Genomic DNA, 16900 nt, shown 5'->3' on the forward strand with positions numbered 1-16900 from the left:
AGTGCTGGTGCATACTTACAATCCCAGCTACTCGGGAGGCTGAGACATGAAAATCACTTGAACCTGGGAGGTGGAGGTTGCAGTGAACCGAGATCATGCCACTGCACTCCAACCTAGGTAACAGAGCAAGACTTTGTCTCAAAAAAATAAAAATAAATAAAACTTTTAAAAAAATGATTTGACCCATTGTATAATCATTCAAATATTTCAAGAAAGTTTATTGAGCATCTAGTATATGCTGCTTCATATACTCAATCACAGCACATCAATTAGGCTTTGATATCCAGGAAAGTCTTGGAGCTACTGCAAAATCGTTTTCCTCCCTGTACCATATGCTAGACCTACTTCAATTTTGCAGACTGTTCTCTACTCACTTCTACCCATTTGGCCTTATTCCTTCCATTCCATGCCCCCTACACAGCACCAAAGTAATATTTTTAAGAGCATAATTGATCATGTTATTTCCCCCACTTAATATTCTTCATGTGCTCCCCTTAGCATTTCAGAGAAACTTCTCAGTGAGACTCATGCAGTTCTTCATAAAATGGCCCTGTCCCCCTGTCCTACCTAACCTTCACTGCCCCCACCATCCCACATTACAACTGCATTGACCCCTCTGACCCCATAGCCTGACATTCATGCAGCTGGGCCTCCCACACTTTGCTCCCTCTATTTGGAAAAACCATCACTGAAGCATCATGTGAATGAGGACCTACCTTTCAGGTCTCAGCTCAGGCAAGCCTTCTCCCAGGAAGTCTTTCCTAATCCATCCATTCAGCCTGGACTCAGTGTCCCTTGCCTATGCTCTCATAATATGCCACTATGGTTACCTGCATCAAAGCAACTTATCCCACTGTGCTTTTTATTATTATTTTTTTTTTTTATTTTTTATTTTTTTTTTTTTGAGACGGAGTCTCGCTCTGTAGCCCAGGCTGGAGTGCAGGGGTGCGATCTCAGCTCACTGCAAGCTCTGCCTCCCGGGGTCACACCATTCTTCTGCCTCAGCTGCCTGAGTAGCTGGGACTACAGGCGCCCGCCACTACACCCGGCTAATTTTTTTTTTTTTTTTTTTTTTTTTGGTATTTTTAGTAGAGATGTGGTTTCACCGTGTTAGCCAAGATGGTCTCGATCTCCTGACCTTGTGATCCTCTCGCCTCAGCCTCTCAAAGTGCTGGGATTACAGGCATGAGCCACCGCGCCCGGCTTATTTTATTTTACTTTATTTTTGAGATGGAGTCTCGCTCTGTCACCAGGCTGGAGTGCAGTGGCATGATCTCGGCTCACTGCAACCTCCACCTCCTGAGTTCAAGCGATTCTCCTGCTTCAGCTCCCAAGAAGCTGGAATTACAGGTGTGTACCACCACGCCCAACTAATTTTTGTATTTTTAGTAGAGATGGGGTTTCACCACATTGGCCAGGCTGGTCTCGAACTCCTGACTGCAAATGATCCACCCTTCTCGGCCTTCCAAAGTGCTGGGATTACAGGCGTGAGCCACCAGGTCCAGCCCCCATTGTGTTTTAATTACAGGTTACTGAGCTGTCTCTCCACTAGACTGTGAGCTCCTTTCCGACAGGGTCTACATATATATTAAGCATTGTATCCTTCAATAAACATAATATATTAGATGCTCAATAAAAGTTCGAAAAATTTGAATGATTATACAATGAGTCAAACTATTTTTAGGAACCTGATATCAGCACAGTCTGCTGGGAAAGGGGAAGAAGAGATACCAAAAGTGAAGAACCCAGTTTCTGGCTTAGAATGCCTTTATAACCCCAGGTAGGGAGAAAATATAAGCTCACAGAATAGTTCTAGTGGATGATCTTCTCTGCAGATTTTCCTGACCAACTCAAGGCCCACTCTCTGAAAAATCAATTACTGACTCTCAAGACATGGCCAAAGCATAGTATTATTACAATAGAGGACCCATTTCATATTCATAAGAAACACATAAACTAAAGTATGGAAAACACCTGGAATACAGCCAGGAATGTATGAAGTACTATGTCCTTGTTTGTTCAGTAAATATACAAATAAATGAACAAACAGCAAACTCGATTTTACTTTCATAGGCCCAGAAACACAACTCCAGGAGTTTTCAAGCCGCACATCCTGAAACAGTTAGAAGCACCCATAGTTAGAATATGAGAGAGTTCAGCTGTTCAAGATCCCAAACCCAGTGCAACAAAAGGAAAGAAGAAAGTTCTAGAGATTGTGGACTGAAAAGAAGTGAGTCCACAGTTAACAAAAAGGAACTTCAGCATTCAGGAAAGCAACCATCTTCATCTTTTGCTAAGAAGAAAACATCTGCTTGTACAGCAGGTACTGCCAATTAACTCAACCATGACTCTTCAATCCTCTCTAGCATTACTTCCTACACATTACAGGTTAGAAGGTTGAAAACTACATATCCCCAAATTCCCTGTAGCTGGCAGGTCTAAAAATAGCTGAACTTCTGATGGACAAATACAAACACTATGACTCTGAGAGTAAAGGAACGATGCATGGGCTGTAAGACTTCTGAAGAAAATGGTGGCAGAGGCCCTTTGGCTGTTCTGCAGCAGCCATGATGGAGATTCTGGGGTCTAGTCAGGTCAGAGATGCTGAAGCTGTCAGATGTGGCACCAGAGCCCTAGGTTCTCAAGCCAGGGGCTATGTAGCAGCAGATGTGTAGGGTGGCTCTCGGAACTGTTTCTGGTAGCTCACTTAGTGCCTGCTCCTAGAGGTCTTTCCATTATTCTGAAATGTCTTTAAATCCCTGCAATAATTGTCTTTTTAAAATGACTGCAACAGATTCTGTTGTCTGCAGTGGAACCATGACTAACATACTATGGAAGAAATGTTTCCTCTGATTGGAATCCAGCTCCAGCTTAATAACAAAAGCATTATGAAAACAATTCACTTTGAAGGACACTAGTCTGAAATAAGTCTATTCAATGGAGGAAAATGACATGGAAGAAAACACCAGCTAGGTCAACCCAATGAATGCTCAAGAACTAGGTAATGAAGGCAGTGATTGTTTGTTAGAATACAGTCACAGATGCATTTATGTATTTCAAAACCAAAAGATATGTAATGTTCTCTATACCAAAAAAAGGTAAATGTTTCAGGTGATGGATATCCCAATTACCTTTATTTGATAATTACACATTGTATAGAGGTGTCAAAGTATCAAATGTACTCCAAAAATGTGTACAACTATTGTATATCAATTTTTAAAGAAAAAAAAAGGAAATGACCTACCTTACCAACCACTGTATATTTTTCATTATTATACCTTTTTCCTTCAGAGAAAACAGTATAGAACTGAATATATTTACTATTTTCCTTATCCTCATACCTAGCAAGTTGTAAAAATAAAATACTACAGAAATGCTACACGTTTGTGTACTTATTTCCTAAATAGCATTATTTGCTTATTGTTTACTTTGAGACCATATATAATATCTTATTACACTAAATAAGAGTTATCTGCGATCAGAGAAAACCTTTATGAGGTTCTTGAAATCACAAATGTTTCCCTGCACATTCTAAGGCAGCAAACTGACCTGAATGGCCCGTAAATCTCCAGACAAGAAACACAAAAGGAGACTAATTTTGTAAGAATTCTGCACAAAAGAGGCACTGCTCTCCGAATGAACCCGGGCTAATGATTCATTGAGCAATTATTGGAAGAGTTTTCTTTTTCCTTCAACAACTGCTTTTCTCTTTCTAAAAGAATTTGAACTAAATCATTTTACTGCTTACAATTTCCAGAGACAACACACTCTCCCAGTCAATACTTTCTGAAAGATAAAACGCTTCCACTAATAAAACCTTTTTTTCTGGAAATAACGAAGTCCCTGCTGAAACATCATCACCCTCCTGCATAGGTGAAGATGCTTACAAGGGCAGGGACGCCGCCAACAGGACAGGCCCAGGCTGCCCTGTTCTATTGTGTACCATTCCCAGCCTCTTCATTGCCCCTCGCCACACAAGCCAGGCAAATTGGTCCAGGGTAAAATGGTAAAGGGGAGGTGTTTTGTGGAAGAAGAAAAGAGAAAGCCTCTTAAGACAAGAGGACCTAATGAACATGGGTAAATTATTTCGCATATCTTCAGCCCAACTGCCAACCTAAACTCAGTAACATCCTCTGGTCACAACTCTCTACCTACCTACCTATTTCTCAGAAGTCACTTTGGATTATGCAGGAGAGCAAGACTGCAGAATCTATTCGGTTTAACATGAATAGATTGTCTCCCTGCTCTGTCTATGCCATATTCCCACCTTTCCTTTCCTCCTAAAGCCAGCAAAGAAGGAATCAAATGTTTAAAAAGAAACATTAAATTTCAGGGTGAACTTGAAGGCACAAAACTATATTATTTTCCCCACATCTCTCAAATTGGAAAAACACTATATTTTCTACAAGGTATATGGAAAAAAAGAGCTATAAACAATGAAAAAAGGTGATAAACAAATTGGAGATCATGACAAAAAAATGTAATAGAATGAGATGACTGGAGAACAGAATCATGACTCCTCAGCTTCAAAATATGCTAATAAATCACACATACCATTAATGTCACTTCCCCAGAATATCAAAAAGACAAAGTGAGTCACAATAACATGGAAGGAAAAAAGATCCTCAGCCTGTTGGGGGCCACAGCCCCTAAAATGATCCTTACACTCAGAGAATTTACTCTCTGCTGAGGAAGTCTTCACACATGCAAGAAAACTGGTTTGTACAGAACGTCTCTGCAGTGGGCAAACATAGCAAACTGGAACTCCACATGGAAGCCCAAAATGTTGGAGATCCCCAGGGCAAAAGGCCAATTAAGAAAGAAAGTATAATCTCAGAGAGAAAAAGGAAGAATTAACACTTTTGCCATCTATTTAGGGGAAGAAGAAAGGAACCCTCCATAATCCCAGATGCCACCTTTCTACTTTACACACTGCCTGAAAGACCAGGGAAACAGGTGAGCAGAGCTATGTTGAAGAGTACTCCCATACATCTTTACCTCTGTCCCCTTTGCCCATTAGCTCCCAAGCTGTTCAAGAGACACCTCCCCACCCAGATCACCTGTGAACCCACCAGCCATCACAGGCAGCCCAGGAACCTGGGAGACCGGGAATAGAGACAGACAAGAACAAGACCAAGGCTCACCACATCCTCAGGGCACACTGCCCCATCCTTCCCCCGCTGTCCATTGCTTCTACCATCTCTCTTCAGAAACCTATTTGTGTATTAATAAAATAACTCATCTTATTTATGATACCTGAAACTTACTTTAAAACACAGACTACAACACAGAGACCTCTGCTTTCAGGCAAGACATAGTCCGCACATTTATCCCTATCCCTCCACTAATGACAGCTAAAACCCTTGGATGTAATCTATAAAACAAATGCAAGGAGATTCTGAACGGTGAAAAGAGCAGACTGGGCTAGAGAGCTGAGGACCTACGGAATGACAATAAGCAAAATAAAATTAAGTATGAAGTAAATGTTGATATATTAATATTTACATTAATGCAATATTAATTATACTTAATATAACTTACTAGATGGGCTTAATAGCAAAAGTAGATTACATAAGAAAGAATTATTGAGCCAGGCATGGTGGCTCACGCCTGTAATCCCATACCTTTGGGAGGCCGTGATGGGTGGATCATTTGAGGCTAGGAGTTCCAGACCAGCCTGGCTGACATGGCAAAACCCCCTATCTAGTAAAAATACAAAACAATTAGCTGGGCATGGTGGCACATGCCTGTAATCCCAGCTTCTTGGGAGGCTGAGGCAGAAGAATCGTTTGAACCCAGGAGGCAGAGATTGCAGTGAGCCAAGATTGCACCACTGCACTCCAGCTTGGATGACACAGTGATTTTTTTTTTTTTTTTTTTTTGAACCTAAGGATAGGTCAATAAAAATCACCCAATCTGAACAAGAGAGAGAGAAAACTGACTGAAAAAATACAGCCTCAGAGACCCTTGATATAAGAACAAAAGACCTGACATTGGTGTCATTAAATTTTCCAGAAAGAAAGAAGAAAAAAAATGAGGTTAAAAATATGTTCAAAGAAATAATGGCAAAAAAAAAAAAAAATCCCCAAATTTGGCAAAAAGCAAAAACCTACAGATTCAAGAAGCTGAATAAACCCCAATCAAATTAAATACAGCAATTAAAAGACAGAGCTTGGCAGAATGGATTGCTAGAAAAATGACCCAACTCTAGACTGTCTACAGGAATTCACTTTAAATATAATGAAATGGGGAGGTGGAAAGTTAAAAGGATGGAAAAGAATATGGCATACTTACATGAATCAAAAGAAAGTGGGAGTGGCTCTATCAATGGCAGATAAAGTAGACTTCAGAGAAAGAAAATCACCAGGGTCAAAAAGGGTCATTGCAGAATGATAAAAATATCTTCTCACCAATAAGATATAAGAATCCTAATATAATTTTAATATATATTAAAAGCATTGTGGTTTTTCAGGGATTAGAGATGAGGAGGAACAGGGTGAGTATGGCCACAGAAGAGGTAGCACGGAGTAGCTCTTCAAGGTCCTATATCTTTATTATGTTGGTGTTTACATGAATTTACACGTGATAAAACTGCATATAACTATATACATATACACAAATAGGTGCCTGCAAAACAGGTGAAATCTGATTAAAGTCTGTGAGCTGTACTAATGTCAAGTTCCTGGGTTTGAGTTTACTATGGAAGGTTCCCCACTGGGGAGCTAACCATCAGGTCCTCCTGTTGACAACAGCAGACACCAGGGACTGCTGGGGGGTGGGAGGGAGGACTGGCAAGGGCTGAAAAACTATTGAGTACTGTGCTCAGTACCTGGGTGACAGGATTATTCACACCCTCAACCTCAGCGTCACACAATATACCCAGGTAACAAATTTGTGTATATACCCCTGGAATCTAAAATTAAAAGTTGGGGGAAAAAAAGATTTCCCCACTGGGGAATCTGGCTAGAGGTACACAAAGCCTCTCTGTACTACTGCTGCAACTTCCTATAAGTGTGTAATTGTTTCAAAATAAGATGATGCTAAAGATAACAAATCGTACTGCAAGTCCCATTGTATAAAAAGGGCTAAAACGAGAGTTTCTATGGTTAACCCAGGATGGGATTTAGAACCCTGCTAGCATGTCCTCTACTTCGCCCCCTAGTGGTAGCACCAAAGGCACCCGGTGAATAACAAGGTGTGGAATCTCAAGGCGATGACTCAACATTCATTTGCATACCCATAGTACCCTGCACATAGTAAATTATTTAAAGCTTAAAAGAATATTTCTTTTGACTCAACATTTCTAACTATGGGAAGATTAAATAATTCTTTTTGTGCAAACTGTAGGCAGTAATTCTTTTTGTGTGAACTGTAGGCACCATCGGTGTACTAGGAGTTGCAGTTACTGCCATAATGAGTTAAAACCGACTTTTGGTATTCACTGGTTTCTCTTCAGATCGAATAAATCTTTCGCCTTTTACTAAAGATTTCCGTGGAGAGAAACAAATCAGTTTAAAATTAATTTTTTGAAGCCTTGCCTTGGCAAGGCAGATCATGTTTTATAAAAAAAGATCTTAAAATGAAAGCATTGTAGTGCAGCAACTTTAGGTTGTAGTGTTATATTGTCGCTGTTCACTGTTAGCTTAAACACTGAGTAACAGAACTTGCAAGGCCATGGTTAACTCTTGTTTTCCATCTCAAAGCTCCAAGTCATATATGAGTCAAATATCTCAAAAGTCATATAACTTTCCCTGGTGGCATCTGACTTGCTAATTAACAACATTAACATTAGAGACACAGACTGGCTTAGACAATTTAGAAGTGATGGCCTTTAAGATCCTAAATTCAGTCACATGGTTGGAGAATTTCTGGTTGCCTGTCTTTAAAGAAGTCCCAAATCCATCCCACTCTAGATAATATTCTATTTTCTATCTACCTAGTAAAAAATTCAATGCAAGGTGGTGATGCAAGCTCCTTAAAGGACTCCATCAATTCCACTGATCAGCTTGGTGTAAACTGGTTTCCACTGCTTGCCTAGCAAGTGTTTAATAAACGTACATATGCCAGATAGAATTTGACCTGAGATTTGCTTTCATCAAACCTGGGAGCAAAATTATGGTGGAATAACAAACCTTCATCCATCTCAAACTTTTCGGCAGCTATTGTCATCCCTGAAAGTGGCATCAGTCAGTTCCCCACACAAAGACACCCCACTTTACATCTTCTCCCACGTGCCCCTGTGATCTCGCTCTTACCTTGCTGCTGCTGCTTAATTTCTTTTTAACAAAGGCTTATCAACTGTCATGTCATGATTTTAAAAGGTAATAACCTTTTTAAAAATGCTGACAGGCACCACTTTTAGGAAATGTACTGAGAGAAGGAAATGTTTTCCCTCCTTCCCGCTTCCCCATACCTCCCCCCAAATTTCAGATCCCGCCACTATTCAACCTGCCCTAGGCTGGAATAATCCCTTCCCCCTTTCTCTCTGGGTCTTGTTATGGCACTTATATAATTCTGAATCCTGTTACAGCACTTATATATTTGTGTGTAAATTAATCCACCTCTAAGGACAGTTCTTAACATTGAAAGTATCCAAATAAGGAGTCCAGAAAGAGTGAGTTAGCATTTGAAGGACTCTAATCAGAAATCTACTCCCATACATGACTACAATTCAAATAATTCCAACATGGTACCTAAAGCTGCACCTGAAAGTTTACTAGCATAAGGAATGTTAGGAATAAATATTTTACTAATGAAAAGCATGGTGCTCAACATGTGATGGATTAAAATTTTTCATTATTACCCTTGTACTAATGAAGTATGTAAGAATCCCTTGAGGCCAGGTGCAGTGGTTCACACCTGTAATCCCAACACTTTGGGAGGCTGAGCCAGAAGGATTGCTTATGCCCGGGAGTTAGAGGTTACAGTGAGCTATGATCATGCCACCGCACTCCAGCTTGGATGACAGAGCAAGACTCTATCTTTAATAAATAAATAAATAAATAAATAAATAAATTAGTCTGGGTATGGTAGCTCACACCTGTAATCCTAACAGTATGGGGGGCCATGACAGGAGGACTGCTTAAGGCAGGGAGTTTGAGATAAGCCTGGGCAACAAAGCAAGACCCTGTCTGTACAAAAATTTTAAAACTGGCCGGGCACGGTGGCTCAAGCCTGTAATCCCAGCACTTTGGGAGGCTGAGACGGGTGGATCACGAGGTCAGGAGATCGAGACCATCCTGGCTAACACGGTGAAACCCCGTCTCTACTAAGAAATAAAAAAAAAAAAAAAAAAAAAAAAAAAAAAAAAACTAGCCGGGCGAGGTGGCGGGCGCCTGTAGTCCCAGCTACTCGGGAGGCTGAGGCCGGAGAATGGCGTGAACCTGGGAGGCGGAGCTTGCAGTGAGCTGAGATCCGGCCACTGCACTCCAGCCTGGGCTACAGAGCGAGACTCCGTCTCAAAAAAAAAAAAAAAAAAAAAAATTTTAAAACTTAGCTGGATATGGTGGCACATGCTCACAGTCCCAGCTATTCTGGGGGCTATGGTGCTGGCACCACTACACTCCAGCCTGGCCAAGAGAGACCCTATAAAAAAAAAACAAAAAAAACTCCCTTGAGTCCAGCACCCAAAGCATTGAAGGTCTAACACTCTCTTGGTCTGTGTCTTTTGCTTCAATAAGGCTCTATCCTCTAATCAGAGTAGAAGGGTTTCAGCCAGCAGAATAGAATTGCACCAGCCTCAGAAGGAACTTCCTGCAAGATGCTTGTTGGAGTACCTAAAGACAAACAATAGAGGCTTCACAAGCTTTCAGGAACAGGCTCAATGATGGGTTTTGTACCTCCCTACCTAATGAATGTTTGTACTTGTAGGAGAATTCAGAGTTAGACACTTTCACTGTTTAACATACCACTTGGTGGCAAGGTTGTGGGAGAGAAGACGTTTAACTCCTATTCACCTCCAAATGCCAGAAGTTACCAAGAGTAAAACCAAAGAACTTTATTTTGTTAAACAACAAAATAGGCGTGGGTCAGTTCAAAACATAGTACTTCCATTCAAGACTCAGCTCCAACCCACCTACTCCAGAGAGTCTTCTCTGATCATTCCAAGGCTAGAAACTCTCCCAGCAATTTTTGGCTACACCGACTAGGGACAATCCTACATATGGAAACACTTTGTTAAACGGCATGCCAGGGCCAGCTTTCAGGCAGGACCCACCAGCAGGGCCAACTGTCCTGGCTATGTACAGCCCTGGCTCTTGTTACATACTTCACACATCAGCCGTATTAAAGCTAGGGGTGTCCTCCTGGAATTCTCAACTAGAGTATAAACTTGTTGAGTAGAGAAATAATGCCTCTTACTTCCTTAACCTACAGTATTATCACAACCCAGACCAGAAAGCAGGTAGTAAGCACTGACTTGTAAACTGACTGCTTTGTGACTGAGAAATTTCTCACCATTCTCAACAGTGGGAATGTCTTCATCTTTGCATCGAACTCCCTCAAACATGAGTAGACTCTTGATAATGTTTGCTGAGTTGAGGTGAACATGCCCATTGGGGTTGGGGACTTCTTGTAAAGGAACATTGATCTCTTGGCAACATTTGCTTTGTTTCATGTGTGTAAATTCTGGTGAGTTTACAGAGGTTAGGCCTTAACTCATTTTCATTAAGCCGCAGCCCCTCAAAGATTATTCCAGCATGTCTGTCATCTCTCTGCCTCCCTCCATCTGACAGGAGATTAATAAGTGATTTGGCTGTGTGTGTGAATGTTCAGCCTGTCTTGATTAACAGAAAATTGGATTTTATACAGTTTTTCCCCTTTCCAGAGAGGCTTGCTTAGCAGAGACAGATTCCTGTGTACCATGCCAGCCCCTCCAGACAAAGAATGTGGGTTGAAGGGTCTCCAAATGGCAGGGGCAAGAAACCCACGGATGAGGCCAGGTGGGGTGGCTCACACCTGTAATCCCAGCCCTTTGGGAGGCCAAGGCGGGCGGATCACTTGAGGCCAGGAGTTTGAGACCACCCTAGCCAGCATGTTGAAAACCTGTCTCCACTAAAAATGCAAAAAGTTAGCCAAGTATGGTGGCACATGCCTATAGGCCCTGCTACTTGGGAGGCTGAGGCACGAGAATCGCTTAAACTTGGGAGGCAGAGGTTACAGTGAACCGTGGTTGCGCCACTGCACTCTAACATGGGCAACAGAGTGAGACTCTGTCTCAAAAAAATAAATAAGAAAAAACCCATGATTAGCGATGGAAGGTCAGGTTTGCTTCCTTCTTGTGAACACAAAGAATGCCGGCTCCTTACCCATCAGTACAAGACCTTTTGTCTAGTCTCATCCATGCTAGATTTTCTTCCTGACATTTAAATTTGCAGACAGGTAGGAAAAACGTAAGATGCTAGTGATTTCCTGGTGAGAACAGGAATAGGAATTGTAGCTCTCTGCCTCATGTAAAAACAGGATCTGCAGCCAGGTGCAGTGGCTCACGCCTGTAATCCCAGCACGTTGGGAGGCCGAGGCGGGCTGATCATGAGGTCAGGAGATCAAGACCATCCTGGCTAACACGGTAAAACCCCGTCTCTACTAAAAATACAAAAATTAGCTGGGCGTGGTGGTATGTGCCTAGAGGCCCAGCTGCTCGGGAGGCTGAGGCAGAAGAATCACTTGAATCTGGGAGGCAGAGGTTGCAGTGAGCCGAGATCACATCACTGCACTCCAGCCTGGGTGACAGAGTGAGACTCTGTCTCAAAAAAAAAAAAAAAAAAAAAAGAAAAAGAAAAAAAGCATCTGCATTGTGAATGGATAAACAGCAAATTTGTTTATTAATTCTTAGCCACCAGGTAACCTGCTCTGTTCTCTCTCTTTTCTATCTAGTAGTTCATGGGAAATATTATTTGTTTCATTGAAAAGGTCCTTGAAGGCCAGGCGCAGTGGCTCACGTCTGCAATCCCAGCACTTTGGGAGGCCAAAGTGGGCAGATCATGAGGTCGGGAGTTCAAGACCAGCCTGGACAACATAGTGAAAACTCATCTCTACTAAAAATACAAACATTAGCCAGGCATGGTGATGGGCACCTGTAGTCCCAGCTTCTTGGGAGGCTGAGGCAAGAGAATCACTTGAACCCAGAAGGCAGAGGTTGCAGCGAGCCAAGATCATGCCACTGCACCCCAGCCTGGGTGACACAGCGAGACTTTGTATGGGGGGAAAAAAAAAAAGGTGAAGGTAGAATCAAGCGTTTAGCTCTGCAAAACTAACAGATTGAGAGAGAGAGAGAGAGAGCGTGTGTGTGTGTGTGTGCACGTGTGTGTGTGTGTGTAGAGAAGAGAAAGAAGACAGAGACAGGGCAAGACAGGAAAATCAGTCAGAGGGCTTCAGAAAGAGTCCACAGAAGAAATGGCACCTGAAACCCTTCAATGACTGACCACTGCCCTCTGGATAAAGTCCAGACTCCACATATGGCACTCCATGGCCTTTATGATCTATTCCCTGCCTATCTTGAGTCATTTGCCCTCCTCACAACTCAACCTTCTAGCCAAGTCAAATTTATTTCACTCAAATCCAGGTCGTCAGGCATGCTATTCCCTTCACCTAGCTTTCCCGTCGCCCAGCCATCACCTCCCTTCAGTCCCTGCCGGTGGGGTTCTCTGCACCCTCTGCCTCAACAAGCCCCAGTGGCTATTGCACCACCAGCTCACTGTCACATCATCACCTTCCCCAAAACTTCAGAGCCCACTCAGGACAGAGACTGAGCCTGGAACGTCACAGCATCCCTGGCACGTGGCCTGGAAGCTGCTTACACAGCAGGTGCACATTTAGCTCATTTGTTAAATGAGTCAAAATGGAATGTTGTTTTCCTGAAGTATTAAAATGCAGAGGCATTTATAAATAAGCCAGATCTTAAAACCTTCATGGGCAAAGCATGAGTAGCTAAAAACTACATCTTTATAGAAGTACCTCTTTCTCTATGTTCACAGTCATTCGTATTCAAGCTTCCCTGCCTGCCTCTGCCTCTTCTTCCTAAGCCTCCTCACAGGCACTGGAAAGTCCTTTCTGATTTTACTTCTGAAAGAACAGCTTATTTAGAGGTCTGCCCCAATTTCAGAAACCTGTCATGGGAAAATGTGTCCTCAGGAAAGAACAGAATTGATTACTTGTAACACTCTTTATAATGCATTAGGATTTTGAGAGCTCTTTTCAATAGCAGTCCCCCTCTACATGTAAATGTCACTCTGTAGAACATTACCTCCTTGCTAGAAAGGGAGAATCAATTCTTTTTTTTTTTTTTTTTTTTTTGAGACGGAGTTTCACTCTTGTTGCCCAGGCTGGAGTGCTATGGTACAGGCTCGGCTCACTGCAACCTCCGCCTCCCAGGTTCAAGTGATTCTCCTGCCTCAGCCTCCCAAGTAGCTGGGATTATAGGCACCCGCCACCACCCAGCTAATTTTTGTATTTTTAGTAGAGACAGAGTTTCACCATGTTGGCCAGACTGGTTGTGAACTCCTGACCTCAGGTGATCCGCCCACCTCAGCCTCTGAAAGTGCTGGGATTACAGGCATGAGCCACCGCGCCCAACCAAGAATCAGTAATTCTTAGTGCTAAAGCAAGGAATTATTCATCCATGGAAGAAAAAAATAACAATAACCAGAATAACATGTATTGTTCATCGATTCTATACTAACCACAAGCATGCTGGGTGTTTTCTGTCCATCACCTCTTCATAACCTTTTATTCCCATGTTTCAGGTAATACAACTGAGGCTAAAAGGAGGGAAATGAGGCCAGGCCACAGTGGCTCATGCCTGTAATCCTAGCACTTTGGAAGGCCGAGATGAGTGGATCACTTGAGGCCAGGAGTTCGAGACCAGCCTGGCCGACATGGCAAAACACCATCTCTACTAAAAATACAAAAACTAGCTGAGTGTGGTGGCACATGCCTGTAACCCCAGCTACTCAGGAGGCTGAGGCAAGAGAATCACTTGAACCTGGGAGGCAGAGGTTACAGTGACCCGAGATCATGCCACTGTACTTCAGCCTGTCTCAAACACATACATTTTTTTTTACAAAGGAGGTAAATTATTTTCCCAGATGTAGCAAAGCCAAATTTGAACTCAAGCCCATCCAACTCCAAACCTGTGCTCTTTCCATTATGCCAAGTATTTATGATCTTGAATCCTAAATAAAATGAAAAAAATTAATGACAATATACCTGACATAGAACTTCATTTGCATCAGTTTGGTTCAGATGCTACTGTCTAGAAACATGTTTACTTCATCGAGCAAGCAACATGGGCACTGAAATATTTCCCCTATCTCCCTGGCATCACTAGAGAGAAGACCAGTAAGAAGTAACAGACAGGGACTGGCAAATACGACGACAGATCACGCCAGAACCCAGCAAGTCTGGGTTCACCCCATCCCTGCCACACACAGGCTCTAGCACAGCACGCTGGAGCCTGCGGGGTTGGGGGTTCGCGGGACGCTTTTACCCTGACAGCCTGGAAGAGCAAACATTACAAAAAAGGATGCAAAAACCAAAGCATATGGAGTCTGAACAGCCCTTGACAGCCGCACCTACACAAGCACCCACACCGCATCTGTTGTCTCGGCAAGTGCCATCAGCGTTACCCTCAAAGAAATGACAAAGCTCAAAGGCATTCTTGATTGGGGCTGTAATCCTCCAAACCCGAACATCGTCAAAAATTGGAGGACTACAGTCAGGTCCAGCTCCCTTTCACTGCCCTAAGTGAAGCTTCACTTCGAGTCACCATTTCCCTAATATGTTCTTCCCTTTTCTAACCACAGCGACACCACTGGAACAGCGTCTCCTCTACCGATGATCTTGCCAAACCCTACCCATTCTTTGCAGCTCAGGTGAAGGTGCAGCCCCTTCTCCCAGAGGCAGTTTGTGATTGTTTTGTGCCCAGAGTGGTCTTTCCCTCCTCTGACTCTACACACCGTCCCACTTCGCCCGCTTACCTACACGGCTATCTAGAGGCACGGAGGACGATGTATTTCACCTCCATGCTGCAACCTGGCACTTCACTCTTTCCTACAGTTAAATTCAACAAAATACTCACTGACTCTGCTCCAGGCATTGAAGATACAGAAATGATTAAAATCCCAGCCTTGCTTTTGTGGGACCCACAATCTATGTGAGAAAGGATAACACCAAATAAAATTCTACAAATCAATTTTTCATAATAGGGTACACAATTTGATCCAAAATAGAGCTATCTTATCACCCTGTTTACTGCCTTCATGTCATTTAGCTCAGTCTGCGGCCATTGTTTGTTCATTTCTTTGTGGTCAGCCTGTCCCTAGTAGGAGACACTAGCATAGGAACATTGTCTGTCTGGTTCGCCACCGTCCCCAGCACTCCATATGGACTTGAGCACAGAGACCCTCTCGTTGAAAGCTGTATTTGTGGAAGGAAGTAAAGAGAGAGGCAGGGAAGTGTCAGGAACTATGAGTACCAAGGCCGGCTTGAGGTTCAGGCAATGCTTCCATGACAGGGAGCCAGCTATGATCTGGAGTGTGAGTGACGGCCAGACAGGGAAGGCGTGAGCCCCAATCCAGAAGAGGAACAGGATGAGCAAAGGTAAGAATGGCAAATTGGCATGACTAAGACAGTGGTCATTTAAGAGCACTTAAATATTGCTATAGACCAGCTGCTTTTAAAAGGGGATGATTTTGCCTCCTGGGGGCATTTGACAATGCATGGAGACTTTTTAAATTGTTTTTTGTTTTTGTTTTTATTTTTAGAGACAGGGTCTCACTCTGATGCCCAGGCTGGAGTGCAGAGTGCAGTGGCACCATCTCAGCTCACTGCAACCTCCACCTCCTGGGTTCAAGCCATTCTCGTGCCTCAGCCCCTGGAGTAGCTGGGATTACAGGCACATGCCACCATGCCTGGCTAATTTTTGTATTTTTAGTAGACATGGGGTTTCATCATGTTGGCCAGGCTAATCTCAAACTCCTGACCTCAAGTGATCTGCTGGCCTTAGCCTTCCAAAGTGCTGGGATTACAGGAGTGAGCCACCATACCCAGCTCACTTTTTTAAATTGTTAAGGCTTAGGGCAGGAAATGCTGCTAGCATCTACTAGGTAGAGTCCAGGGATTCTGCTAAGCATTGTACAATGTCCAGAGCAGCTCCCCACAACAGCCATCTGATCTAAAATGTCAGTAGTGGCCAGGCAGTGTGGCTCACACCTGTAACCCCAGTGCTTTGGGAGGCTGAGGCTAGGAGTTCAAGACCAGCCTGGGTAATATAGTGAGACCCCCATCTCTACAAAAAATAAAAAATTAGCCAGGTATGGTGGTGCATGTCTGTAGTCCCAGCTACTCAAGAGGCTGAGGCAGGAGGATCGTTTGAGCCCAGGAGTTCAAGGCTCCAGTGAGCTGTGATTACACCACTGTACTCCAGCCTGGGTGACAGAGCAGGATCCCATCTCTAAAAAAAATAATAATATTTAAAAAAATAAAATGTGGCCAGTCATGGTGGCTGACACTTGTAATGCCAGCACTTTGAGAGGCCAAGGCAGGTGGATCACTTGAGGCCAGGAGTTTGAACCAGCCTAGTCAAGATGGTGAAACCCCATCTCTATTAAAAATATAAAAATTGGCCAGGCGTGGTGGTGTGTGCCTGTAATCTCAGCTACCTGGGAGGCTGAGACAGGAGAAATGTTTGAACCCGAGAGATGGAGGTTGCAGTGAGCTGAGATTGTGCCACTGCACTCCAGCCTGGGTTACAGAGCGAGACCCTGTCTCAACAAAATAAAATAAAATGTCGGCCAGGCATGGTGGCTCATGCCTGTAATCCCAGTATTTTGGGAGGCCAAGGCAGGTGGATCACCTGAGGTCAGGAGTTCGAGACCAGCCTAACATAATGAAACCCCATCTC

At 43.2% G+C, this 16900-nt stretch overlaps 2 protein-coding genes and 1 non-coding gene across 10 annotated transcripts in view; 2 read left to right on the plus strand and 1 right to left on the minus strand.

Annotated features, from left to right (window-relative positions):
* LOC126948846 (cuticle collagen 2-like) overlaps positions 1–16900 on the plus strand; it is a 940772-nt gene that overhangs the window by 785452 nt on the left and 138420 nt on the right. The gene's annotated exons all lie outside the window — the stretch shown is intronic.
* HHAT (hedgehog acyltransferase) overlaps positions 1–16900 on the minus strand; it is a 350433-nt gene that overhangs the window by 293014 nt on the left and 40519 nt on the right. The window lies entirely within an intron of this gene.
* LOC126944415 (U5 spliceosomal RNA) lies at positions 7439–7550 on the plus strand. The gene has a single exon (XR_007722049.1). It is a non-coding gene; the product is annotated as a U5 spliceosomal RNA (small nuclear RNA).

This window comes from Macaca thibetana, chromosome 1, assembly GCF_024542745.1.
Source record: "Macaca thibetana thibetana isolate TM-01 chromosome 1, ASM2454274v1, whole genome shotgun sequence".
Taxonomy (NCBI): Eukaryota; Metazoa; Chordata; class Mammalia; order Primates; family Cercopithecidae; genus Macaca; species Macaca thibetana.